The sequence below is a fragment of the Spea bombifrons genome, chromosome 4 (genome assembly GCF_027358695.1).
Source record: "Spea bombifrons isolate aSpeBom1 chromosome 4, aSpeBom1.2.pri, whole genome shotgun sequence".
Taxonomy (NCBI): Eukaryota; Metazoa; Chordata; class Amphibia; order Anura; family Pelobatidae; genus Spea; species Spea bombifrons.
The window spans coordinates 7,807,265-7,817,175 of NC_071090.1; the positions used below are offsets into that span (position 1 = coordinate 7,807,265).

A 9,911-nucleotide genomic window follows, 5' to 3' on the forward strand; every position below is an offset into this window, starting at 1 on the left:
CGATTGCACTTTACAATGTCCCGCTCGCATCGCCACTTAAAACACGCTTCTTTTTTGTCAGCACATTGAAATCCCATGAGGCTCAGCCAGACATACCACTTCCATGATGCTGGCTGAGCGTCATGGGAAGCGCAGCAACAGCAAAGTTGCAGGTGCTAGCTGTGAGCTAAAATTCCCATGATTCTCAGCCAGCCAGGTGTCCACCATAATGCTGGCTGAGCATCATTGGAAGAGTAGTCCACAGCAGCAGATAATTTTTTAAATTGAAAAAGGCTAATGTTAGCCTCCTTCCCAGAACCTTTACACACACCTGCCCATAAACACACATACACGCATACACTGCCCTTACACACACATATATACACATACACTACCCTTACACACCAGCTAACAAATGCCTATTCTAATCTTACACACACAAGCTTACAAACATATACATACACTGCCCTTACACACACACATGTACACTCACACTGCCCTTACACACACATATACACATACACTGCCCTTACACACACATATATACACATACACTGCCCTTACACACCAGCTAACAAATACCTATACTGCTCTTACATACACAAGCTTACAAACACATACATACACTGCCCTTATACCCCTTTCTCCCCATCTCTTACCTCTTCCTTCTGCCTCCATCCTGCATCCTGTGGTGGGAGCACGAGGTCTGACACTTCAGTCCCTCATCACTACGTGACGGCTTTTTCTGCAGAGCGCAGGGATGAAGTCATATCCCCACGCTCTGCGTTATTTGCCGGCGGGTAGTGACAGACCTCGCGCTCCCTAATGTTGAGCTGACCAGAGGGAGATTGCGATCTCCCAGCTAGCCTGCATGCTGCAGCTACTGATCAGGCAGCTGTGCATCCCCCGCAGCTGCACCTGAGGTGAGTACGGATCTCGCCTCACCCTTCCTCTGCCCCTGCAAAGCAAGACAGAGGAAGGGATAGGCAGGAGAGAGACCCAAAATCGTGACTGTCCCGCCAAAATCGTGACTGTTGGGGGGCATGATATATGGGGCTGTCAGATGCCGCCCTCCCTTGGGGATACGGGTAGGAGGTCCTGCCGACGTCACATTATTGTTGACGAGGGAGTGTGGCGTGTCGAAACACCGCTCCCACGACCCGGAGTTCCCCTCTACGGACCCGGAGACCCGAAGAAGCAACGATTCACCCGGAGTCTCGGGTCGCAACACGGAGAGTTCCTAGGTATGCCAGCCGCGACAGCATAAACCATAACCATACCTGGGAACGCTCTAAAGTCGCTCTTTTAAAGGTTAGATTAAGCTTCTGGTGGGGAACACTCAGTGGTGGTTTACAAAGAGGGAGCTCATTTGGGAACCCTGGTTTTATTACCAATCTTTAGGACCGGGGTTTACTCAGCCGCAGAACTCTGGCCCGGCTACCGCGCAGACTATAAAATAGCATAAAAAACACAATCTAGCATGTATACATACACATAGGTATTGTCCAAATGGCTATAAAAGACCTTTTGTGCATAGTCACTCTTTCCTCCCCTAATGTCCTTGTCTTGTTTGGTGGGTGTGAATGTTTTGTGGTGTTCTAAAAGTTATAATCATATGCAAATGTATATGGGTATAAAATAAATTGTAAATAAAATATATTATTTACTTATTTCCTTCATTGTAATATATGCAGAATTTGAAGGCAGATAAGAACAATTATGCCCATCTAGTCTGTTATTTCTTTTGTATTCAGTATAACCTTATAACCCATCCATGGTTCAACTTTGTTAACATTGACCATTTCTGCTGGGTGGTCATTCCACATATTTACCACTCTTTCCATAAAGTAAAACATCCTCACATTACATCTAAGCCTCTACAGCAAAGTGACCAACTTTAATGTATGTACGTTAGAGATATACTAACCCTCTGGAAAGTGGCTTGCGGAGGCTACGCTCGACAGCTGTTTTGGGCTGTAATAGCTCCTCTGTGAGTGATTTGCAACCATTTATTTCCAGAAGCCATTACATTCCACGCTGACATGCTGACCTTCATGGACTCTGTGCTATGAAAAGTCTTTATTGTCTTTCCAGCTCACCTACCACTTACATTAACATATTTTTCTAAGATTATTTTTAGACTGTGCAGACACTGGACAGTGTAAGGAAGGTAGCGTATGAACTGTATTTATACCCCAATTGGGGCCATACGTGTAATATTTGGACAATTCTTTATTATCAGTGGTGCTGGCAGTCAGTATGGGCAACTAACATGAATAACCCTGATAAAGAACTGGGTGGCATTATTATTTTATAACATTCTGTCCTGCGCACATATTGTGGCAGGGATGTACCTTTTGGGGTAAGTTGTGATGTCATGCTACACTCTGCAGATGTCGTAGGACATTGTTGTGATTTAATTGTCACCTGTGTTATGCCCTAGTCATTTTCAGGGGAAAGGCAAATATAATATCTTTAAGACCATGATGCATATACAGGGCTATAAGCCAATGCTTGGCCGACCTCTCAGGCAGGACTTCTGCAAGTCTGGCTTGGCTTTGCCACTTCTACAAGGGTAAAACAAGCTAGGGGTGGGCAAGTAGTTGGTTCTGAGCTATGCTGACTGTAAGGCAGAGGGTCACTTCCAGATTACCCATAAGGCATGATAGTCACATGCTCCAGGCAGGATCTTTATAAAGGCTCTCTGAGAGCCAATATGTATGTGAATTGTAGACCCTCCAATTCCCACCTATGCTCCACTGACTTTTTACCACGCTCTATGCAATGTTGATATTGCTAGGCCCACTTCCCACCAGGGCGAGTCCAGAACTGGTTCTGTTTTGAGTAAATTGTCCATTTGCCACGGACAACAGTATCCAGTAGACTTGAGCGCCAGCCAACTCTTCGTCTTCGTGTTCGAGTGGAAAAAAAATCTTCCTATTCCACGGATATTCGCCTGTTCCTGTGTTTGGTTCAGGCGAATACTCGTGCACATTCTTCGTGATCGTTTTTTTCTTCGGACCTTTAACTCCTGACGGCGAAACTCACAAGTCTAGTATCCAGGTACACACGTTTTGCCTATCCCTACTTCCCAGTTATACCCCATCCACAAAGTCCTTTACATTTTAAAGAATTAGTAATCCTTGGAAGAAGGGCTGGTTTTCAGCATCTGAGCGGTAAGGGGACAAGGGTTTGGTGGTTCCAACAGTTTTTTGTATGTAGTATACATTAAGCATATTTGCTGGGAAGGGAAAAGGGCACAGGGGCATGAAATGTATAGCTGTAAGAAATCTAATACAGACTTTGACGTTCTCCAATGACAGCAAGGAGTACCTAAAGATTTATTGGTCTCTAGATGTGCCAGAGCTGCTGTTCACAACTCATCGCCAGTGGCAGAAGAGAACATCTGGGACCACGTTATAAAGAAAAAATGTTTGTGTGTGTGTTTGTGTGTGTGTGTACATATCATGGGAGTTTGAAGACGAGGCCAAAGATGGAGGATCTGAGATTGGGTAGATTAGGTTTCTGATTGATTGTTTGGGACATTCTAGTATTATTAATTCATTAAGCATATTAAAAATGCTGATTAAAGGTGAACTGTTGCATTCATACCTTTTACACAAATTTTACCTGTCCAAAAAAATCTCCCCCTTATCCTCAACCACCATTATAAAGTCTGCCTATACCAATCAAACACAATCAGCAACTCAATATCTGGGGAGATATAAGATAATAAGGAGGGATAATTAAGCCCAGACTGACTATGTGGCACGCTGGTAACCCATCAGGACAGGCCCTGAAATGCAGGGCCACCAAAAACACATAATGTGCGGCCACCCTGCACCTCCATATCCATCATTTATACATCATTTAGTGCCAGAGCCTCCTTTTATCCCCTGTCTGGCCTCGACATAATCATGCAGATACTACGGAAAGGAGCTTAAGGTATCTCTCCCATGGTATAATATATATATTATATTATATAATATATATATATATATAATATAATATATAATATATATATAATATTATATTATATATAATAACAGAATATATATATATATATATATATATATATATATATATATATATTATACCATGGGAGAGATACCTTAAGATACCTTAAGCTCCTTTCCTGTTAAGTGTTTTATTTACCGGGCTCAGATATTGAGCTCTCTTCTGCCTTCCTTTGACCCATTTGTTTGTTTTATTATTATTTTTAGGGTTTTCTAGAGATGGCGCGGATGTGCTAATTTGACGAGTAAAGGTAATACTAGTGATAGTGTTCTTTAATTTAACTAATTAGGCAATTATTTAATGATATATTATATTTTATTATGGCTTATTGTGATTTATGAAATGAGTCCTTATCACACGTGTATTTATTTTTAGGTCGCTGTAACACGATCTAGAGCAATGGACCGGCGATTTTACAGTTATAATTACTGCTGTTAATTAACTCTCAAGGTCAACCAGGCTGATAAACTTCAAACATACAACTCTTAACATTATTTCCCCTCCCCGATTTATAAACATTTCAAATATGCAAGTTGGGCCCTTTTCAAACATACGCCATCAGCTTGGGGAGTGGTTTGCAAATCAAGGAGAAACAGTTGTCCTCAAGTCTGGCCACATTTAGAAGACCTTGTAGAATCTACCTCAGTCATGCCTTTGTATTTGGATATTGTATCTGTGTTGTATATGTACACCTGGAGATGTATTTACGTTTGGCACAATAGGCCTGACCCAGGCAATGGGGTCACCACTGCCGAGCGCATGGATATGATGTCATATGCTGATCCACCCCTGAACCGCTCATCTCCTGCTGGAACCCCATGTTTTCACGTGGTATGTCTCTATCCTGCCTGTCTCCATACCCTGCTGGTTTCAAAGCGTTAGCCTTGGTGCCAAACTTGTGGAAACAAGCTTGCTTAGAAACTTAGCTGCCGTGGCCTTATCCCAAGTAGACTCTTTATAAGTGGACGGATAAGAGTTACACTGGAGGGAAACTACAGGGACTGCACCACCATCCCCCCATGCAATTAGCCGCCATCATCCCAATCAAGCCATCCAAACAACCAACAACCTCACCAGATCATCCGGACCCGATCAACTCATCCCCATCCGAGCAGTTCTCTCCTCCTGTTTCACCCCCCATCCACCGACTAGATTGTAAGCTCCAAGAGCAGCGCCCTCTTCTCCTTTTGTTCCAGTTGGTTATTGCGTGTAATTTTAATTTATTCCTAAGATTGTAACAGCGCTACGGAATCTGCTGGTGCTATATATATATATATATGAATGTAATACTTACGCTCCCTGTCTAAAAGGTGCCCGGAAGCAGATAACATAAAAGAAATACATATTTCTGTTGAAACACACTCCACAGATCATTTTGTTTTTGATTGATAGATCAATTAGATATTTCTCCATTAATGTAACTTTGGGCAGATATACCCAAGAGTCGGATTGCATATTACAATAATGCATTCATTTTTTTTTAGCATTGGGGTTCTGTATGCATCTAATGGCTATAAGTGTCTTATACAATCATGGGTTAACAGTAATATATGGCATAATCAGCTATTCATGATTTGTTGATAGCAGAGGACGCAGAGCATGAAAAAGTTGGGATAAGGGCACGTAGCCATCTGGAACAAATTCAAATTGAAACCAAAAAAATATAACCTAAATAATGAATGCCATTTAATCGGGAGAAACTCAGGATTGGTGGCAGGCGATAGAGAAATATAATCAGTCTTCATGCCATTCAACTGGAATTAAAGTCTGTAAATACTCTTTCTCCGCACCATCACAATATATGCAATAGATGTTTAAAAAGGTACAATATGCGTTATGTATACAAAGTGATTTGTGGTGCAAAGTTTGAAAAGCGCTTATAGAATCCAGATTAAAAATAACGTTTAAGCATTTTGCGCTGTTTTATTGTTTTAAAATAGTTCTAGTTTTTGCTAGACAGCTTTTTTTTGACATTTGTATATGTTCTAGTTCTTTTATACAGACAGCTCTGTTTTTTTGACATTTGTATATGTTCTAGTTCTTTTATACAGACAGCTCTGTTTTTTTGACATTTGTATATGTTCTAGTTCTTTTATGTTATTGTGGAAACGATAGAATGGAAGCTCTGACTAATGAAAATCGTTGGACTTCATTAGCATCACCATAAAGAATCAGCTCAGTGTGGTGATTGTGCAGAGAAAGCCATCGACAATATCACATGACCGACAACAATGGCTGCCTCCAGGTCTGCAAATAAAGGAAGTTTATTGGAACAAAATGAGATCGGAATATATTGGATACGGTGCTTTATGCTCAAAGAATTTTTTCTCTTCCCCTTTAAATTTAACCTTTGGAATTACTGCAGACAAAAGCTTTACTCAGTGACCTTTTCCGTGAATACAGCGGAGACAAAATAGTGTGATGTCTATTAATGCGTAGCAGCCGTCATGTACACTTTAGCACCTGTGCTTTGTGCACATTCCCCACATTACTGAATGATGCATGACAACGTTAACATCTCTAACAATGAATAATGTTTTTTCTGCTTGTTTATAATGGGCCATAATCAGGCCCAGACTAGGCATCTGGCACAGAGGGCATACGCCCAGTGGGTCGCTGGCCACCATCTCCCCACACGCATTTGGCTGGATATGCTTGGCCGCAGGAACGGCCCTACCATGGAGCAGAGTGGGGCAATTGCCCCAGGCAGCACTTTTGAAGAGGCGGCACTTTGCCGCCCCAAGCCCTTTTTTTTTTTAAAGCGGAAGAGAGAGAGGGCGCCGAGTGGTTTTCACTTACGAAGTTGTCAGTACCCGCTCGGCGCCCCTCTCTCTCCTCTGTGAGCCCTCTAGCTTGGTCTCGGTGCCAGCTTGTAATGCTGAGCGCTGGAATATGACGTAATTTCCCGCGCGCAGCAGTAAAGCAGCGCGCACCGTGGCAGAGCAGGGAGACTCGCCGCAGGACTGCTGAAAGATAAGTACAAAGGGGGGGAGGGTAGATAATAGGGAGGGAGAGGAAGGGTAGATAATAGGGAGGGAGAGGAAGGTATAGATAATGACCCCTGGTGTCGGTAGTGGGGGGGGCGTCATTTTAAACTTCGCCCCAGGCGGCATTATGTCTTGGGTCGGCCCTGCTTGGCCGTATGCGTAAAAACGTAACATGCGGCCTGTCATATCCAGCCAGTGTTGTAGGGGTGCCTTGTTCTTGATGTAGAAGGCTATATTTTACCGTTTGTGAAATTTGGACTCATTTCTCAGTTATAAACACAGACCTCCTGAATGGCAGGGTTGTAGATGAACATGTTTCTTAAGGCTTCTATAATGGGCTTTTGTCACGTATATCTTTGCCTCTCATTAGTTGGCTCAGTTATTATTGGAGAGTTTTTCCACACTGAGAATAGGAGATAAGCTTCGGCGTACGTTAAACTTAATGAGGTCAACCAGCAGTGTGGGATGTTCTGTAACTACTTGCATACCTGTGTAACAATTAGTGCATGGATGTATTATTTAGGTGTGCACGTTTATGGATACGAAGGATTGAAATAGAACACAGTGCGAAGATGGTGTCAACATCTAATGGGGCTAATTAGTGCAGTTACTAGTAGCAGACGGGTATGGAAGTGACTGGCTATCTGTTACATTTCAGGATTTCATGGTCAGTTTTCCATTGAGGATCTTATTTAACCAGGAACATAGAACGTGCTTCATAAAGCCTGTTAAACTGGAGATTTCAACCAATGATCAGCCAAATCCAGGTGCTTCAACCTCAGGCTGCCAAAACATATCTCTATGTTGACCAATAAGTTATTTCGGACTAGGTATTATCTTGAACACTTAGAAACTTAGGAATAGCAGCATGTTTCCCATTGGCATGTCCAGTCGTCCTTGATATGAGTAAGTAGTAAGTGCTCATCAGAAGGACTGTCTGCAGGTCAGTTATGGTACTGAAGGTCTGTTGTGTCATAGTATATTTAGTTAATATACAACCAGCATAAACATTCATTTTATTTTTCTGATAATTCCTTTATGTTTAAAACTTTGATTTTTGATTGTTCCTAATGGGTACTGCACCAGTTATCATATGATAGAGTACATTGGTAACATAAGGTGGTTATTGTGTCCTTGCAATTATTTCTGGGTTATACACAGGGGTGTACCTAGAGTATATGGCACCCAGGGCAAATCTTATTTTTGGCACTTTAAAATGTAAATAAAAATTATTGTTTGCAAGAATATTTACTGTACAAATGTGTAATTTGCTTTATTCAAACATTCTCATCCCTTTATGCACCCCCATGACTTGCTTACTTGTTCCCCCGGTGATCTAGTGGGGTGCTGTCACAAGGGGACACACAATGACATCACCAGCAGTAGGCGTGTTAACCAGGGTCAGGCTCCGCAGGGTCAGACACAGGCCTACAAGTGAGCAATGCACTGGCAGGACTGCAGGTCCACAGAGCTCTGGTGAAAAAAAATGCACCGGGGCCCTCAAACTGCTTATCAGTGCCATCTTTGCCCCAAACAGCTTGTCTGTGCCATCCTTATCCCCAAACAGATTGCAAGTGCCCCCAAAGAACTTGTCCATCCCACCTGTGGCCCCAAACAGCATGTCTGTGTCCCCAAACATCTTGTCTATGCAATCCTTGTCACCAAACAGCTTGTTGGTGCCCCCAAACAGCCTGTCTGTGCCATCTTTGCCACCATACAGCTTGTCCGTGCCCCAATTATTGTCCCCAAACAAATATATATATATATATATATATATATATATATGTACACATCAACTGCAGCTTGATTATAATTTGCATCATTACAAGAAGGAGTTTTTTTTATGTACAAAATGCATGACTGTATAAATACTTTTGAATTTGATACCCAATTGCTACAAAAACATACTTTTGTTTGTAGAAGATAAAATTCCGTGGACATTTGAGAGGCATCATTCATTTTAAAGACATGATGGCATGACATCCATCCATACCTTTCACCAAAACAATTTGTCAGTGATCTTGGAATTGATCAATATAGATGGATTAGATAATTAGCTAAGACATGATTGGCACTTTGACCTGAAACTTAAAGCAATCCTAGGTGCAAACGTTACAAACTGGAAGCCTGGAATGAAGCTGTAACTCCACGCCTTGACACATGCCTGGACTTGGGATATTTTAGGTACAATGAATGCGTAAAACTGTATACCATGTTTCCATTACAAAGGGCACCTTGTAATCAGCCACCATATACAGGGAAAAAGTTATAGTCTTGGAGATGGCATGCAAGGGCTTGAGCAATGCACAATGCAGCTGGGATCGGATTTCCCACCGGCAAGTCCATGATCTGAAAAGAGGCTATTTTAACAAACCATTCACAGGGCAGGAGCTCATAGAAAAAGAAAGGGAGCCACGGGACGGAACCACTAGCTTCAGGCTTCCTAAACTGCACACTTAAAGACAACTTTAAGGTAAATATCCCGATAGCCGTATTGAACAATAGCATTGTTATTTTGTTTCATTTTAAACCACTATTGTTTTTTTTAATCATGCTTTTCTGATTTCTATAGGCATCCTTTGTATAGGAAACAAAAAACTATTTAGGTTTAGCATTCATTTTAATGCATACATTACCATTCAAAAGTTTGGGGTCGCTCAGCTGTTTTCATGGAGAAACATGGAATGTCTAGCTGTAACATAATTGCAAAAGGGTTTTCTATCCATCAATTAGCCTTTTAAAACGTAAACTTAGATTAGCCAGCACAACGTGCCATTGGAACACAGGAGTGATGGGAGTGATAAAGGGCCTCTTTACGCCTATGAAGATTTAAAATAAGCTTTTACGGGTAAAATAGTTATTTACAACATTAACACCATCTGCGCTGGATTTCTGATGTTATTTTAATGGACAAAATGTGTGTTTATT

The 9,911-nt window shown here is 41.8% G+C and overlaps 1 protein-coding gene across 1 annotated transcript in view; it reads left to right on the forward strand.

The window, feature by feature from the left end:
- The first annotated feature begins 9,338 nt into the window (after positions 1 to 9,338).
- LOC128492842 (troponin I, slow skeletal muscle-like) overlaps positions 9,339 to 9,911 on the forward strand; it is an 18,452-nt gene continuing 17,879 nt past the window's right edge. The window contains exon 1 of the mRNA XM_053465558.1: positions 9,339 to 9,456. The gene's annotated coding sequence lies outside the window, so the exon portion shown is untranslated. The remainder of the gene's footprint in view (positions 9,457 to 9,911) is intronic.